The 18,249-nt window shown below is 51.7% G+C and overlaps 1 long non-coding RNA gene across 1 annotated transcript; it reads right to left on the reverse strand.

Annotated features, from left to right (window-relative positions):
* Window positions 1-7,836: 7,836 nt before the first annotated feature.
* LOC122234608 lies at window positions 7,837-15,651 on the reverse strand. The gene is made up of 3 exons (XR_006212454.1): window positions 15,216-15,651; window positions 10,974-11,170; window positions 7,837-8,928 (listed from the first exon to the last, which is right to left on the reverse strand). It is a non-coding gene; the product is annotated as an uncharacterized LOC122234608 (long non-coding RNA).
* Between the last annotated feature and the right edge of the window lie 2,598 nt (window positions 15,652-18,249).

An 18,249-nucleotide genomic window follows, 5' to 3' on the forward strand; every position in this document is an offset into this window, starting at 1 on the left:
TAAGAGGTCCCAAAGTGCATGCATTAATGGTAAGCCTGTGTGGGTGGCTTTCGGTTTTCACCTTGAACTTGGCCTGTCTCTCATGCAGAAAAGCAGTGCTGTGGAGGGATGATGGGGTCAGGACCCATAACCCGGTGTCTGCTCTACCCCGTATCCCTTCATCCACCTCTGACATCACCTGCAGCCTGATGGATGGCTCGTGAGCTCAGTCCATGCGCAGGGACAGCCCTGCCATGTGCCGGGGCTACCCCTAGGGACAACATTCACCCAGCTGGACGCCAGAGCCAGTGTGTGGATGCCCGGTACCTGGTCTTGGAGAGATGAATGTGAGTCATCATCTCCATGGCTGCTCAGGTGTCCCGGGAGGACTGAGCGCTGGTGGCCTTTAGTGGTGACCCGAGTAATCACCAGTGATTAGCTTTTCCTTCTTCCCTGCCTTGTCAGTATCCGAGGGCTGCCCTAACAAAGAGCCATAAACTGGGTGGCTTCAAACAACGGAAGTGTATTGTCTTACAGTTTGGGAGCTAGAAGTCCACGATCAACGTGTCGGCAGGGCTGTGCTCCCTCAGAAGCCTCCCTTCCTCCTTTGCCTGCAGCTCCCGGTGCTGGCTGACCGTCCTTGGCTTTGGCTGCATCTCTCCAACCTCTGCCTATGTTGTCACAGAGCCTTCTCCCTGTGTGTCTCTGTCTTCACATGACTGTGTTCTTTTTTTTTTTTTTTAATTTTTTTTTTCAACGTTTTTTATTTTATTTTTGGGACAGAGAGAGACAGAGCATGAACTGGGGAGGGGCAGAGAGAGAGGGAGACACAGAATCGGAAACAGGCTCCAGGCTCCGAGCCATCAGCCCAGAGCCTGACGCGGGGCTCGAACTCACGGACCGCGAGATCGTGACCTGGCCGAAGTCGGACCCTTAACCGACTGCGCCACCCAGGCGCCCCCACATGACTGTGTTCTTACAAGGACCCTAGTTATTGTAGTGAGCAGCCCACCCTCCTCCGGGGTGACCTCATCTTAACGAATCACACCTGCAATCGCCCTATTTCCAAATAAGGCCACATTCCGAGCTACTGGGGGTTAGGACTTTAAATTCTTTTTGGAGCCCACGATTCCAGCCAGGATACCTGTTCCATTCTCTTTGCTCCCTCGGCCCTCTTTCCCCGAGAAATACCAGCACTTGATCCTTGTTACAGGCTCTGCTTTTGGGGGAGCCCAGACTGAGGCACTGGGGGCCGGCCTCAAGCTTTGCGGTTCCCCAGCCGTGAGGCCTGATGGACTGTGTCGGGGGATGTGTCGGCTCATCGGGAAATGCAGCAACGCCCTCATCTGGCCTTGTCAGCCTCCCCCTCCCTGACATGGTCCCTGAATAAGAAAATGTCTCTTGACTTGGGTTCCAAATCCCAGTGATCTGGGCTGGATCCCATGGAGCTCCCTCTTTCCTAAGGTCCAGGGGTTTGGGACAAAGGCCAATTGTTCAAAACCATTAGCACCAGAGGATGGGGTCAGAGAAGTAGAGAGCAAGAGAGAGCATATCAGCCCCCAGTGCCTGGGACCCATCTGGCCCCGGGTGGGGGGCCTGGCTGCCTCTTGAGAGAAAAGCAGAGAGAGGGTGGCCAGCCCAGCATGGGAGGGGGCCAGGCCTGAGTCCTATCACTCCCCAGCTCTTCAGGATCGGAGGTCAAAGGAGAGAGGAGAGCACTAGAAACGTGCGAGCCCTCTGATGACAGTGACGTTGCACAATGGGTCTAGACAGGCCTGGAATCTGACCGACGCTTCGCCCCTTCCTCCTGGAGGATCTGGGGTACATTAGGAAGGCTTTGTGAGCGAGTTTCACCCTAGAATATTGAAGAGAAGGCCAGGCGAGATGATATTTGTGAAGCCGCTTGATGAATAGTTAAGCGTAACGTACAGGACAGATACAATTTTAAAGGAGATGGAGAGAGCCCTAATTATAACTCCAGGGAAGTTTCATGAATCAGAACTCTCTTTCCTGGATGCTGATTGCTCGGAGGGTGGAGGGTGCTAATTATGTGATGTGGGAAATACCTTCTTTCACATCCAGAACAAGCTGGGAGATATTTTTCTAGGAAGTTTTCCTGTGGACCAGGCAGATGGAATCATCTATCTGAAAATGCTTCCCATTAGGTCACCAGAGCTGCGTCGGGCACCTCGGGAGGGAGGCCTGCTGGCGGCTGGAGAGCTCACCTTCCGTGGTAGCCAGCAGCCAACAGGAGACAGAAGCTCCCAAGACTTAAAACAAAACAAAACAAAACAAAACAAAACAAAAAACAACCCCCCCCCCCAAAAAAAAAAAAAAAAACCCAAGCTGCAGCCATAAACTGTGTTTACAGCATTCTAGGGACTGAGGGCATCACTGAGGAAGGGAGGTTGCCAGAGTTATTCTTTTCTTTCTTCTTTTTTTTTTACCTGAAAATAAAAGATCACCACCGACCTATGAATCATAAACCGGCAGTGACCGCGAGGCTCGCAGCCGGAAGGATTGCTGAGGGCCGTGGAGGCGCCGGCCGGGGGGGCCCCCGGGAGCAGTTTCTCTTCCTGGAAGGGACTCCGGCTTGGTTGCCGTGAAAGCTTTATTTTCTTCTCTCCGGCTTCCTTGCTCATTCGGTTCCAACCTTGCCCCCCTATCATTTTCTTCCCAGGCAGAGCACACATTCCCGTTTCTGATAATGCTTCCTTCTTATGGCTCTCTCTCCTTTTTAAAAAATTTATTTCTTGATCCACCCACTTTATTTCTGCTTCCTGGGATTGTTTACCAATGGAACGAAAGCTGATACGATGTGAAACATGCCAGAAAGTGCCAGTGCACCGAGTAAAAGGCCCCTCCCTCCTCCTCCTGGCAGCACCCTTCTCCTCCCCCCACCCCAGAGCCGTGGCTGGAGAAAGGTGGGCTAAGGCCCAGGCCACAGAAGCCCCGTGGGTGCCTGGTGCTGGCCTGTCCCGGGACTTGCTGGGCTTGCTGGGCAGGAGGCAAAATACAGAGATCAGGTTTCCTGGGACCACCGAGGTGCCTGGCATGGGGAACCACTGTTAACACTGGATCCCTTCCCTCAGGAGCTCAGGCCAAGGTGGGGAGGGAGATGGCTGAGAGAGGGACTTGGGGGCAGAGGGGCGCCAGACACCCTGGGAGGCAGCCCATACTTGGGGGGGCTTGGAGTTGTTCTAGAACCTTCCACAATGCTACTCGTTTCTTCCTCACTTGTCCCCTGAGCCTTGGAAGGAACAGTGGGGCCTCTTGGTAGTTGAGACGCAGGTATGGGAGAAATTTCCTGGGCCCTTTTCCTTCCCACCCGATAGGTTACCTGCAAAGGGCTCGTGGCCACTCTTGAAGGGAGATTCACTCATCCCCTAGACATTTCCTGAACTCTTCTGTATGTCAAGCAGGATGTTTAAGCCCACCGAGGCTGGGACAGACTGTCTGGGTTCCAATCCTGCCTCCATCACTTATGAGCTGTGTGACTTAAAAAAAATATATTTTTTAATGTTTTTATTCACTTTTTGAGAGACAGAGCATGAGCGAGGGAGGGGCAGAGAGAGAGGGAGACACAGAATCCGAAGCAGGCTCCAGGCTCCGAGCTGTCAGCACAGAGCCTGATGCAGGGCTCGAACTCACGGACCACGAAATCATGACCTGAGCCGAAGTCGGATGCTTAACCGACTGAGCCACCCAGGCGCCCGCCTCCTACATTTGTTCAATAAAAATAAGCTCTTCTGGGTGCTGGGCATGCAGAGATGCTCCTGACCCCATGGAGGCTTCACGTGGAGGGTGAAGACAAAGCATAAACATGTGAACAAATAAATGAGAGAACTGCAGGGTCATGAGGAAAATTAAGCCCGCAACAGGATGGAGGGCAAGTGGCAGGTGTGTGGGGGGGACTGTGTTCTTTTAACCAAGGACACTAAGGAAGGTCTTCCAGAGGAGGGGTACCTGCATGGAGATCTGAATAATGACAAGGATCAGCCAGGGAAAGAGCAAAGCAGTGGATTCCAGGCAGTGGGGACAGCACGTGCAAAGGGCTGGTGTGTTGGATGAAGAGAAAGGCGTGGCTGAAGCTGGGGGTGGGGGGACACGGGAGAAGCAGTTTGCACATGAGGATGGCGAGAGGCAGGCCCAGGTCCCGGGGGGTCTAGCAGGCCGACGTCTTTTCTAATTGCAATAAGAGACTATACTCCAGGCCTGCAGCAACAGATTACCACAAACTTGGTGACTTAAAACAGAAATGCATTCTCTCAGAGGTCTGGAGGCCAGGACTCTGAAATCAGCAGGGGCGCCTGGGTGGTTCAGTCGGCCGAGTGTCTGACTCTTGATTTCAGCTCAGGTCATCGTGTCACGGTTTGTGAGTTCAAGCCCCGTGTTGGCCGCTGCGCTGACAGTGCAGAGTCTACTGGGAATTCTCCCTTTCCCTCTCTCTCTGTGCCTCCCCCGCTCACACACGCGCTCTTACTCTCTCGAAATAAATAAACTTAAAAAAAAAAAAAGATGTTGGTAGAGCCGAGGTCCCTCCAAAGTTCTAGAGGAGGATCCTTCCTTGCCTCTTTGAGGTTCTGATGGCTCCAGCTCTTCCTTGGCTGTGGTCGTTCCTCTTCAGTCTCTGTCTTCACACGGTCCCCTCTCTGTGTCTCTGTGTTCTCTTCTTAGGACACCAGCCATCGGACGTAGATCCCACCGGAAATGCAACTCTTTTGAGATCCTTAATCATATCTGCAGAGACAGTGCCTCTGAATAAAGTCGCATTCACAGGTACCAGGGGTTAGGACTTGGACATATCTTTTTGCGGGGGTGGGGGGGAGCAATTCAACTTGCTGCAGAGGCTGCTGGTAGTTTAAGCAACCTCAGGCAAGGCCACAGTTGGATCAAGAGAGCAACGAGACCTCTCTAAAATCATGTCTGAACATAGACAACGTGTGGATACGGTCCAAACCACAAGATGAACCAGACATCCCCCGTCCTGGCTAATGTGACTCTTTTTTTTTTTTAATAATTTTTTTTAACATGTATTTATTTTTGAGAGAGACACAGTGTGAGCAGGGGAGGGGCAGAGAGAGAGAGGGAGACACAGAATCAGACGCAGACTCCAGGCTCTGAGCTGTCAGCACAGAGCCCGATGTGGGGCTCGAACCCACGAACCACAAGATCATGACCTGAGCCGAAGTCAGACGCTTAACCGACTGAGCCCCCCAGGCGCGTCCCCTCTTTTTTTTTTTTTTTAAATCAACATCAGCTCTAGCTTTGCTCCATCTCTGTCATCTTCCGGAGAAGAATAATTAAGATGCCCAATCACAGCATTACCCCTGACGCCTGAGAGCATCCAATCCAGAGCAAACCTTGCTTTCTTGAGCCCCCACCCCCACACCAAATCTAAACCTCCATCCTGTAGTAGGTCCTAACTGAGATGGCCTAGGGTTCCCGGTAGTGTGTGCTCACCCTTGTTGCATCAAATTAACAGACCCGATTTTGTTTCATCCACAGTGTGCTCCCGGTGGCCACAGCTTGAAGGACAGCATGGGCTTCACAGCCGTGGGACCTGCGTGGTCCACAGGGCTCTGCACTGAGAAGGACCTCGCACTTGGTTTAATGCTGTGTGGCCACCATATTGAAATCCTTAATTTTTGAACGAAGGGCTCCTGGTGTTCATTCTTCACTGGCTCTTGCAAGCTCTGTAGCTGGTTCTGCTGAAGAGCATTGACAGTGGCTAATGGCAGGGTCCTTGTGGTAGAGAGAGTGACGAGTGGGTGGATGCGGGACTTTTTGGCCCGTACACGTAGGACTGGCTGCTAGTTGGGATTTGAGTTGGGGAATGCAAAGAAGAGAGAGAGAAAACTCCGAATTTTCTCCTGGGCTGGGAGTGCCCTTTACCAAAACGGGAAATATTGGGTGGTCAAATCAAGCAGGTTTTGCAGTGGGTGAGGGGTTGGGTCAAGAGTCTTGATCCGGTGAAAATACACTTCTGATCGATTGATCGTACATTAAGAATAGGCATGCAATGTTACATTTTTAAAGATTGGTAACTCAGTGTTGCACTACAGTTTTGCAAGATATTACCATAAGGCAGGAAGAAGGGGAGAATGGAATAAAGGGGACATGGGATCTCTCCATATTATTTCTTACAACTGCATGTGAATCTACAATTATCTCAAAATTAAAAGTTTAATTAGAAAAATTGGTGACCCAGAAAATCAGGATGTGAACGGATTGATAGGCGGCTCCAGGCAGGTGTTACTCATTTGTATTCATAAGTTCTTAAATCTGCAAGGGGCTTGGGGGCAGCTCACACAGGGGACGCGGTGATGGGGCCGTACGTGGTGTCAGAAGGGCCAATGGTGGCCACTGTGGCACCTGAGTGTCCTTCCTGGTGTCTCAGTTGGGGGCTGATGGGGTGGAGAGCGGCTCATCTCTCCAAGGCGCTGCCAGTAGACCGAGGAAAGTTCTTTGAGGAAAGTGACCTGGGCGCTCGGCTCCTCTACCAGTCTCCGGTCACTTCAGCAGCAGGTGGGCCTGGGGTGCTTTGGGCCTGGACACCGTGAGGAGGAATGGAGGCCAGAATGGCTTCTGTTGGTCTCCACGTTTATGCTTCCATTTAGTTAGACTCAGGCTCCCAGGGGTGGGGGTGGGGGCAGCATCTCATCTTGATATTTGCAGATTTATTCACGGAACTCCCCACACATCTGGATGAGAATATATGACTTGCCCCCCAGAGGAAATAGTTAAATGAATCGCTAAAGCACAAAATGTTCCCGTAAAATTGCTTCCATATTTTATTAGACGCAGATGAGCATGAATTATTGTGAAGCCAACAGGAGGGTTTGCAAATTGGGTTCTTGCCTTTCCATAAACAGTTCTTCCACACCTAGATCATTATGGAAAGGCTTTAATGAATGTTGGCTTGTGATGGGGGCATTGAATAATTCATTCACCCATCCACCCATCCACCCATCCATTCATTCATCCATCCATCCGTCCATCCATCCAACATTTATTGGGCACCACTGTATGCCAGGTAATGCAAGCTAACCTATAGTTGCAGGTGCCATTTTCACTGACCCACTTTAAACGAGTCCTCTTGAGATAAGGTGACTTGGGGTTTGAATGTCATGAGAGGTTCACTTTTTGGGGGGAAGGGGCTCCCTTTCACGTATCTCAGGGGGCCACTGGCCACACAGATTTTCTTTCACGTACGCCTCCACAGTTGAAAATGCTATTTGGGGGCACCTGTGTGGCTCAGTTAAGCGTCCGACTCTTGATTTTGGCCCAGGTCGTGATCTCACGGTTCATGAGTTCAAGCCCCACATGGGGGGGTCTGCGCTGACAGCGTGGATTCCGCTTTGGATTTGCTCTCTCCCTTCCTCCTCCCTCTGCCCCTCCCCTGCTCATGCTCTCTCACTCTCTTTCAAAATAAATAATAAACTTGGAAAAAAGAGAAAATGCTACTTAACCTTAAATTCCTCTTTCTTAAACACCGGCTCCTTGGTGTCAAGGTGTGAAATTTCTTGGAGGAAGAATGGACACAGTCGTGCAAACCTGGCTTTGAACTGATTGGCTTCTCACATTCTGTGTGGCTCTGCCGAATTGATCCCAGCTGGGCGCCCGAAGGGGTCTGCTTTCTGCTTGGAATGCCCGGCTCGGGGCAGGGAGCAGGGGTGGGGGGGTGGGGACTGGGGATGAGAGGACACGCACCATTTCTCTTCCTCTGTCTGGAAGTTAAGCACAACAGTGTGGCTTGTAGGATTACTGGGAACCTGAGCAACCGGGGAACCATTCCCACGCTCCCTCAGTCACCATGGGAGGAGGCGGGCAAGGGGAGTAGTTTCTCTGCTCGCCTTGGTCTGAGCTGGACACGGGAGTGGTGGCTGCCCGTGACGTGGTCTGGCAGGTGCTGGCTCAGTGGAGAGCTGGGTCCCAATGGGGTGAGGACTTCTAGGGTTGTTGGGGGCACTGCGCGCCGTCATTCGGTGGCGGGGTGGGGTGTGGGGTCTGCCCCCAGGAGGGTTTCTTGAGGAAAATCAACAAGTGGGAAGGACCCCCAGACGTGTCCCCTGTCGCACGGAAGCCCTTTACCTTGTGGGCATAGAAACAGCTCGGAGAGACCAATAATGCGTCCAAGATTACCCGGTGAGTGGTGGAGACTGGGTTTAACTTGCTACACTCCCCTGCACCACGGCTCCCCAGACAGGGACTGTGTGTTGATCCCTTTTCAAAGGCAAAAAGGTGTTGTGAAAAAATGTTTCGGGAGACATCTGTGAGGAGACGGCCGGGCAGAGAAAGATGCTTCTCGCTGCATCTGTTTTCAGGTGAGTTAAGGTGTGGAGAAGAATGACCGGGCAAAGTCTGGAAGCATCTTCTCCCATCTGAAGGCCGCAGTCCATGACCAAGCTGGGCAGACACAGTGGTCACCCTCTTGATGACAAATAGTGGGTGCCTGGGTTGCTCAGAAACTCGGGAAACCGAGTTGTTAGAAACGGGCATTCAAACTAAATTCTCCCGTTGTCCAGAGGGCTCAGGGAGCAGATGAATGGGCGGGAAGGAGGAGGGGCTGTCTGCTTCTTGTCAACTGAATGCTTTTCAGAAGCCCTTTTGGTTCAAACTTTCAAATTACACTGGGGAAAAAAAAAGATCTCTAGAACGTCTACCTTGGTAAATAGCGAAAGATAAATACAGGATCCTGTGGTGTTTCTGGGTCAGGGTTTTTACTTGTGAAGTCTCAGCGTGGTGTTCTGGAAACGCCCTGGTCTCAGCATCAGAAGACCCAGGCTGAGGGTGGGCTGGTCTGCTGGCTGTGTGACTTTCGGCAGGTCACAATGCACTAAGTCTTTCCTTCATGACAGCAGAAGAGAGTAGCATTCGCTCTGTGGATGGTCCGAGGGTGTTGTAAAGCTCACACTGAATGAGCTTCTCACCTTGACTTCCAGATCCCTATGCAAACATAAATTGCTGTAATCAACCAGAGGGGAGAGGAGACAGGACCAAATGTCTTCTTTAAACCCAAGTTAGGCTTGCTTATTAGGTAGAGTTCTCCAGAAAAACAGAACCAATAGGATCTATCTATCTATCTATCTACCTACCTACCTACCTACCTACCTACCAACCTATCTCAAAGGAGATTTATATAATGAGGATTTGGCTCATGTGACATGGAGGCTGAGAAGTCCCACTAACTGCCATCTACACGCTGGAGGCCCAGAAAAGCGGATGGTATAGAAGATCAAATGAGAAGTGATATTCCAGCTCAAGCAGTGAGTCAGGAAAAAAGTAGCAAATCCCTCTTTCCTCCGTCTTCCGCTCTGTTCGGGCCCTCAGTGGATCAGATGAGGCCCACCCACACGGGAGAGGGCCATCTTCTTTCCTGAGTCCACACCTTCAAATGCGAATCTCATCCAGAAACACCCTCACAGATACTTCCAGAAATCACGTTTCATCCGGGCACCCCATGGCCAGTCAAATTGACACATAACATTACATTGACATCACCATCTGGAAAGTTTCTTCTTCTCATTCATGAAACTGGAGGCACGGTCTTTGGCAGCTCGGCTCGTTTCCTGAGGCAGGGGAGGAAACGGGAGCTCCGGGGAGGCTGTCAGGGATGAGGATTCCAGACGCCAAAAGATGGGAAGGGCACGTGAGGAAACACCAATGTGCAATATTCTTTAAGAGTCATAGCATAGATCAAAATATCTTTCTTTTTTTAATTTGAGAGAGAGAGAGAGAGTGGGGGAGAGGGACAGAGGGAGAGAGAGAATCCTAAGCAGGCTCCATGCTCAGTGCAGAGCTGGGCACAGGGTTTGATCCCGCAACCCTGGGATGATGACCTGAGCTGAAATCAAGAGTCAAATGTTCGACCGAATGAGCCACCCAGGTGCCCCAGATCAGAATACCCTTTTTTTTTTTTTTTTTGAGAGAGAAAGAGAGAGGGCACAAGGGACAGAGAGAGAGAGAGAGAAAGTATCCCAGGAGGGGTAGAGAAAGAGAGAGAGAAGTGGGGCTCACCCAAAGCAAAGGTCAAGTTCACCCGAAGCAGGGCTCGTGTTCACCTGAATGGCACTCGAGCTCACTCAATGTGGGGCTTGAACTCACGAACCATGAGGTCATGACCTGAGCCAAAGTCAGATGCTTAACAACTGAGCCGCCCAGGGGCCCCAGAATATCTTTTGATAGTTTTTATGCAATGGGTGTGTTTCTTTGAAGATGATGCCACCTGGAGCCTCCAGATGGACTCGGATTGCATTTAGACAGCTACCCTCAGGATCTGAGATCTAGGTGCTGTGTTCAGGTGCACCCCCTATTATACATAATCGCTCGGCATCTGAGCTATTGTATCATAAAGAATCTGACTGGTCTTTGTTCTCATCCCAGGAGGGAACTTCTAAATTCTTGGGATTTTCTGAGTTGATAGGAGTGTGTGTTATTCATGATGGCCTCCTTGGATGACACCTGAGTTTATGTTAATGAAATGGCTCAGGATGGGGGCTGGCCGAGCCAGAGAGAACACCCATGTGATTAGCAGACTGGAGCCTTGGGCCAATGATACCAGCTTGCTATGGTCCGAATGTTCGTGGCCCCCCCAGTTCCTATGCTGAGATCCTAATTCTCAATGTGATGGTTTTAGAAAGTGGGGCCTTTGGGAGGTGACAGGGTCTTGAGGGTGGAGCCTCCGTGAACGTGATGGTGTCCTTATAAAAGAGACCCCACAGAGTTCCCTCGCCCCTTTGGCCATGTGAGGACACAGTGAAAAAACGGCCATCTCTGAACCAGATGAGACAGGAATCTGGTTCACGCCAGACGCAAGGCTGGGCAAAGCTTCCTGTTGTGCCAGAAGGTGACCTGCCCAGATTCCAAGGGGAGGGGGTGCAGAAGCCGAGTTTTCAAGTCCCTCCCACACCTTGCCCGACGTGGCTCCTCATCTGACTGGTCCTGATCTGTATCCCTTATAATAACACTATAAGCAGGAGTATAGCACTTACCTGAGCTCTGTGAGTTATCCTAGCAAATTCCTAAACCTGATGGGGGTCATGAACCCCCCCTCCAGATTTGTGGCCGGTGGGTCAGAATTGCACGTGGCCTGGGGATCCCTGAGCCTGTGGCTGGTGATGGACGTGGGGGCAGTCTTGCCCTGTGGACTCCATGCTCATTCCAGGTGGTTAGAATTGCATCACGGTAGCTGCAGAGCCAAGAGAACAAACGCCATATCTTATTTCATCTTTTTTCAACCAAAAAATATTTTCCGAGAGCTTATTTTGTGTCAGGCATGGTGGTGGGCACACACATACCACCTCACCGTCGAATGTCATGTTCCCAAAGGAATTCGTGAAGCTTAGAATACCGCTAGTGTCAAAGGGGCGATGTTGTGAAAAACACACTGAGTTCGGAATTACTATTTTTAGGAGGAGGCACAGATTTGGAGGGCCAGATTTCCATATAAATTCATTAAACCAAGGAAGTCTAAAAGCTTCGTGACGTTAAGGGCTGGGAAGTAATTTTCAGCCTTGCCTTAAGAGGTATCCCATTCGTGGGGGGCCTGGGTGGCTCGGTTGGTTGGCTCTTGATTTCCACTCAGGTCATGATCTCAGGGTCGTGGGATCGAACCCCGCATCGAGCTCTGCACTGAGCATGGAATCTGCCTGAGATTTGCTCTCTCCCTCTGTCCCTCTCCCCCATTTGCTCACTGTCTCTCTCTAAAAATAAATAAATAAAGAGGTATCCCATTTGTGAAGAACTTAGAGTTGTTTCCCAATGGAGAACGGGAGCCTCACTCTGTCCCTAAGGTCTCCTGCGACGTGTCGGTTGTGGTGAGTTTGCCATAGGGGGATCTCACACTGTGAGCTCAGGGTAAGCTGTCAGCAGGGGCATGAGGACATGGCATGTGGAGAGCAGGAGGAAGGGCTTGGGGACGTCCTGAGTCCTCACGGGGATTGGGGGGGGGGGCAGGCAGAGACGCACTGGTGGATGAGAGTCTGAAGATCCACATGGGAGGTGTTCCTGGCCTGGAAGCCAAGGTCTCGCTTCTGAGGTGGACAGTCACTCGGTCCCACAGGAGCATCTGGCTGGGCTTCATTTGTCAAAGGCCATCTCAGCCGATGGGGAAAATGAGTCACTATGGACTCCCCCCCTTCCCCATCGTGGGCAGTTGAACAAAATTTGAACAAAATTTGGAGATCCAGGCACGGTGGGCCAGGTGTGTATGAGAACTTCCTGGAGGCAAGAATTGCTGTGAATACATTAGATTTCCTTACAAAATGAGGGTCTCCCGATTCTCACGGTGGCACTCACCAGAGTCGAGGATGGAAAAGAGCCCCTTTCAGCAGCCTCCAGGATCAGTGAAGAGGATGTGTGCTGAGCACCAGGCAGGCCTGCAGAAGTCACGCGGGTGGGCCCAAGCCTTCGAGGCAACCCAACAAGTCTCGTAGGGGGTGGGGTGGTTGGCAATCCCCTCAGAGGCAGCCGGGGCTGGAGGGAGGTATGAGGTCTCCAACAACTGAACAGAGTGGTAGGGTGGGTCAGGAGTGGCATTTCTGGGTGGTCTGACCTCCTACGCCCTGGTATTTCACAGACGCACCACTCAGGGGCTTTTCAGAAATCTGGGAGCGGGGATGGCCCGAAGCCTTCTTCAGGCCTGACAGCAAGAAACACCCAGGAGCTGGGGCGCCTGGGTGGCTCAGTCGGTTGAGTGTCTGACTTCGGCTCAGGTCACGATCTCATGGTTCGTGGGTCCAAGCCCCGCGTCGGGCTCTGTGCTGATGACTCACAGCCTGGAGCCTGCTTCGGATTCTGTGTCTCCCTCTCTTTCTGCCCCTCTCCTGTTTGCACTCTGGCTCTCTCTCTCAAAAAATAAACATTAAACAACAACAACAAAACACCCGGAGGCCAATAGTCCCCCCCACCCCCCCACCAAGGGAAATGGCTGGCTGGCTGTGCCTCCCTCTTCTGACACCAGACACAGAGCCTGGAGGCTGGAGAAGAAATAGCTCCCTCAAGAGGTCTGATGCTTGGGAAATGTCAGACTCCCTGGGCTCTTCAACCCTCTGCGAGGAAATGCGAGGGGTCAGCCTGGTGGGGTCGGACAGCATCGCCAGAGGCCCCTGAGAGGAAGCGAAGATGTGTGCGTGCAAGCATGAGTCCGTGCAAGCATGTGTGTGCAGGTGTGAGTGTCCATGTGTGAGGGTGAATGCGTGCCTGTGTACCAGTGTCTCATGAGTGTGCACGGGTGCTGTATGTTTGAATGATGTGTGTGTTTGTGTATGACCATGTGGGTCTGTGGGCCTATGTGTATGAGGGTGAATGTGTGCCTGAGAGGGAGCTCGTATGTGTGTGGCTGTGCGTGTGTGGCAGAGATCCTGATTCACTAATCTCCCAGGACGGGCTCATGCTCAGGACAAAGGAGAACTAAAGGGGCGTGTATTGGAGGAGGGTCAAAGGAAGGGTGCAGATGGATGGGAGGGACTTGGCGCCCCAGGAGGAAGAAAGGATGAGCGGCACAGAGAGTCACATGGATAAGCTGCAGAGATATTTTGTTTTTTTTACTGATTTTTTTTGAATGTTTATTTATTTTTTGAGAGAGAGAGAGAGAAAGAGAGAGACAGAGAATGAGCAGGGGAGGGGCAGAGAGAGAGGGAGACACGGAATCCGAGGCAGGCTCCAGGCTCTGAGCTGTCAGCACAGAGCCCGATGTGGGGCTCGAACTCATGAGCCATGAGATCGTGACCTGAGCCTAAGTCGGACGCTCAACCGACTGAGCCACCCAGGTGCCCCTACTGCAGAGATATTTTAGCAGATTCCAAGGGTGGGAAATCCTGGGGAGAGAAACAGATGTCTAGGGAGAATTCTAAGGAAATTTTCACGTGATGTTTGGTGCAACCCCCCGGCTTCCCGTGATGAATTCAGTTTTAAAGACCTACATTAGTACACTCTGCACAGTGACTGGTCTATGTGGACAGCCTGACATATTTGGGTTACACAAGGTAATAAGGGCCCAGTGGCCATCTCTCAGGGACATCCTGCTGTTTAAATCCCAAAGGACACTTAGAGAACCTGGATGTGGCTTTGTTGAAAGATAAGGCCTTGAAGGCCCATCAGGAAAGGGTAAGCCTCCGAGGAGAAACCCAAAGGAAAGGAGAGGAATCAGCACTCTCCCGAGGGAGCCAGGGGGAACATGGGAGCCATGCCAGGAACTGCAAAGACCCAGGATGTGAACAGCATTTGCATTAGAAAATCAAACTCACACCAGCTCCACCGTTAAATATTTCCTGACTAATGTGACTAAAAGGCCAGAGGCAGGAAGGTGTCAGCGTGGGTTTGATTTAGTGCTTCTAAGGTGTCATGGAGAGTTTCCTCCCATCTCTCTGCTCTGCCTTCTGCAACAAAAGCTTTATTCTCAGTCAGCTCCCCCTCATGGCTCCACATCATCTACCTCACTTCTTCACGCCCTGTCATCTGGACGGTGACGGGACTCTCTGTCCCGTATCTAAGCCTGAGATCCAACCTGACCAGACAGTAATGCCTGTGGCCAGGGAAATGGAGATGCCAATGGGCTTCTGTCCACTGAGACACCAACTGAGCCAGCCTGTGGTGGGTTGAGTTGCGTCCCCCCTTGATTCACATGTTGACGATCTAACCCCCAGGATCTAAGAATGTGACTGTGGAGATGGCGCCTTCAAAGGGGGTAATTAAGGTAAAAAGAGGCCACTGAATGGGTCCTGACCCAACAGGACTGGGGTCCCTATAAGAAGAGGCCATCAGGACACAGACATGCACAGAGGGATGACCATGTGAGGATACAGGGAGAAGACGGCCATCTCCATGCCAAAGGAAGGGGCCTCAGAGGGAACCAGCCCTGCTGACCCCTTGATCTCAGACATCCAGCCTCTAGAACTGCAAGAAATACATGGCTGATGGTTAAGTTCCCCATCTGTGGTACTTCATCGTGGCGGTCCCTGCAAACATTAGCACACCTCCTCTAGACCTGGGGTGGATTCATTTCCCCAGAGCACATGGACCACACCAGGCAAGATGGGTGGCCAAATGGGAATCTGGGTTCTGTTAGGAAGAGGGACCCAGAGTAGATCCCACAAATGCACCCACCCCCATGACGGAGGAGTAGAAACACTGAAGAATTCCATCCTAAGAAACACTGGGTCCGGTCCGTTAAACCCCAAGATTCTGAAACCCCCACCATTTGTTCTGGGCCCCCGGCACTCTGGGATGCTCACGTGGGTGTCTGGGGAGCAGGATTCAGGGAGTCTGTCACTGTCCTCCAGGCGAGGCACTGAGTCGATCCTACCCTGCTCATTGCTCAGTCAGTCCTGGGGGACTCTCTTGTTTTATTGTTCTTCATCTTTCCCTCACAGATCTCCAGTCCCTGCTCCCACGGCCCTCCTTCTGGTTGGTGCCTCGGATGTCCCGCGAATCTTTGAGAAGATTTGGCTTCGTGTACATGAGCATTTAAACGTGTGCACATGGTGGGCTCTCCATCTTGTGTCTTTGTTGTCTTTTTTTAACTCAGTACCAGATGTTAATACCCAATGACGTTGTTTGTAGGTCTATACTTCTTCCGATGGCCGTGTTGTGTTCCAAGGCAAGTATGTGCTGTGATTCCTCTTTTCTCCAGGGCGGGAGGACACGGGGTACCTTCCATTCCCTTCAGGCTCCCCCCCACCCTCTCCTCCTGCTCTGTGCCCAGCGGGATGCCTCATATGAACCCAACAATGGGCTCCTTGCTCTCTGGCTTCTGATTGGGTGTGGCCAAAGAGAAGTCCCAAGAGGGGCTGAGGGGGTGAGTGGAGAGGGACAGGGGGGCAGGGCATTTCTTTCTGGGGATCCCTCTGGCAGCAGACCCATAGCTGGCTGGATCCTTCTTGTCCACACAACGCTTGGCCAAACCCAAATGGCCTCGGTATCATCTCTGCTGCTCTGAACCTGGGGCTTCTGCATTATCTCTGGGGTTTCCCTGTCCCCACACTTTTGTAAACAGTCCCTTTATAAATTAACCCTCCTCAAAGGATCCTGATTTGGGCATGCCATCTGTTTCCTGCTAGGACTCTGAGGGATCCAGCCTGGGTTCCCTCCACAACATGCCATCTCCAGCAGGGTTATGATGGGTGTCCTGGTGTGGGTCCCCTCCTGGGGTGTGTGGCCCCAACGTGAGAGGCAGCCCTCCGGAACAGAACCAGACACCTCACTTCATCAGTGCTGTTCGGCCCGCTATGCTGGAGAACTCCCAGTGTTCCCTGTCTTCATCCACATTTAATATCCTATTTGGTATCCTATTTTCTGATAGCTGTCAATCTGGTGGATAAAATTGGTATCTGCATCTCTGTTTTTTTCTTTTTTAAGTTTATTTATTTTGAGAGAGAAAGAGAGAGAGAGAACAGGGGAAGGGCAAACAGAGAGGGAGAGAGAATGAATCCCAAGCAGGCTCTGTACTGACAGTGCAGAGCCCAAGATGGGGCTCAAACCCACAAACCAGGAGAGATCATGACCTGAGCCAAAACCAAGAGTCGGACGCTTAACAGACTGAGCCACCCAGAAGCCCCTGCATCTCTGTTTTCATTTACTTGTCGGCTACCTGGATTTTGCCTTTGCCTGTTCGTGACTTTTATTACATCTGAATGTTTTGGTCTTGTGCCTTGGTTCTATTGAAACATACTCTGGGGGTGGGGGAGAGGGTGGGGAGGGCAGGGGGATTATCCAAGCTATGAAATATGACTTCCTTGTGTATTTGATAAAATAAAACATTAAAACAAGATGGGAGGGGCCTATTCATAAAATAAGTAATTCACACAAAAAACTATTACTTTTAGGGGCGCCTGGGTGGCTCAGTCGGTTAAGCATCTGACTCTTGGTTCTGGCTTAGGTCATGATTTTACGGTTCAGGAGTTTGAGCACCTGCGTTGGCTCTGTGCTGACAGCTCAGAGCCTGGAGCCTGCTTCGGATTCTCTGTCTCCCTTTCTCTCTGCCCCTCCTCTACTTGTGCTCTGTATCTCTCTCAAAATTTTTTTTTACTTGTTATTTTTAAATGGGGGGTGGGTGGGGTGCAATGTTGGGCAGCACAGTCCTGGACACAAGCAAGCGAGGGCGGGTAGCCTACAGGCTCTGGGCCCCACTGCATGGCTGCCTGGGACCTAATAATGCTACTCGCTGCGGAGCCTGGCCGGCTCTGGGGGAAGGACGACTGGGCAGGGAGTTACTTTACTTTCCAAGACTCTGAGCAGAAAGGCTGCCTGTCAGAGGAGTCAGCCCTGGCTTCGTGCCTTGCAGTGTAGTCCTGGGAAGCGACCGGTGGGTATCTCTGTGGCTGAGGGCTAAGCAGTGTGGGCAGTTCTGGACACTTCTCTGTATTAGCACCACAAAGGGGCAGCTTGAAACAATAGGGATTTATTCTCCCAGGGTTCCAGAGGCCAGAAGTCCAACATCAAGCCATCAGCAGGGTCACATCCCCTACGAAGTCTCCAGGGGGAGAATCTCTTGCCTCTCCAGCTTCCAGAGGTTCCTGGCAGCTCCTGGCTGTCCCCCAGGCTTATAGACCTCACTCTAGTCTCCACCCGTCCTGTCCTGTGGCTCTCTAGGTCCCCTTCTGTCTCTTAGAGGAGATTCTCACTGGATTAGAGCCATTGTAATTCAGTATGGCCTCAGCTCCAGTCTCAATCATTCTTCTGCAAAGACCTGATTTCCAGATAAGGTTGAGCTCTGGAGGTCATGGATTTGGGGGACACCATTCAACTTCTTCTGCCCTCTAAATGTGCATCAACTGGCAGACAGACCAAGAGCCCAGAAGAGGCCACTGCCAGTGTTATCACAGAGGAGCTGGGGAGGACAGGGAGGCTAGCCCAACGGGAAGGGGAAATATTTATAAATTCCTGACCCCTGTCCCCAAGCAGAGCAGGCCCAGAGCCACTGCCCCCTTTACTGTGATATGTCACGCTCCTGGAGAGCCCTTGCTTTCCCATTGTCTGAAGTTCCTCGGGAAGAGGCCTCACCATTTATGTAAGGCCTAAAGAGACTATTTGAGCAGGGCCTAAATGGGTCCAACAGGGAGGGGATGACAGAATGTTCTCTTTAGCCTTCCCGGCCACAGCAGGGTTCTGAGCAGAGAGCAGGATGTTCATTCTGGGCTGGAGCAGAGGGCTGGATGAGGTCCACACCACCCTAGCGACGCCTCATACCTGCCACATCACCCCAAGCAGAGAAAATGCGTCCCACAGTTAAGCCAGGTGGGGGCGCTGGATTTCAAAGGGCAAAAGGCT

This window comes from Panthera tigris, chromosome E3 (assembly GCF_018350195.1).
Source record: "Panthera tigris isolate Pti1 chromosome E3, P.tigris_Pti1_mat1.1, whole genome shotgun sequence".
NCBI classification, from domain to species: domain Eukaryota; kingdom Metazoa; phylum Chordata; class Mammalia; order Carnivora; family Felidae; genus Panthera; species Panthera tigris.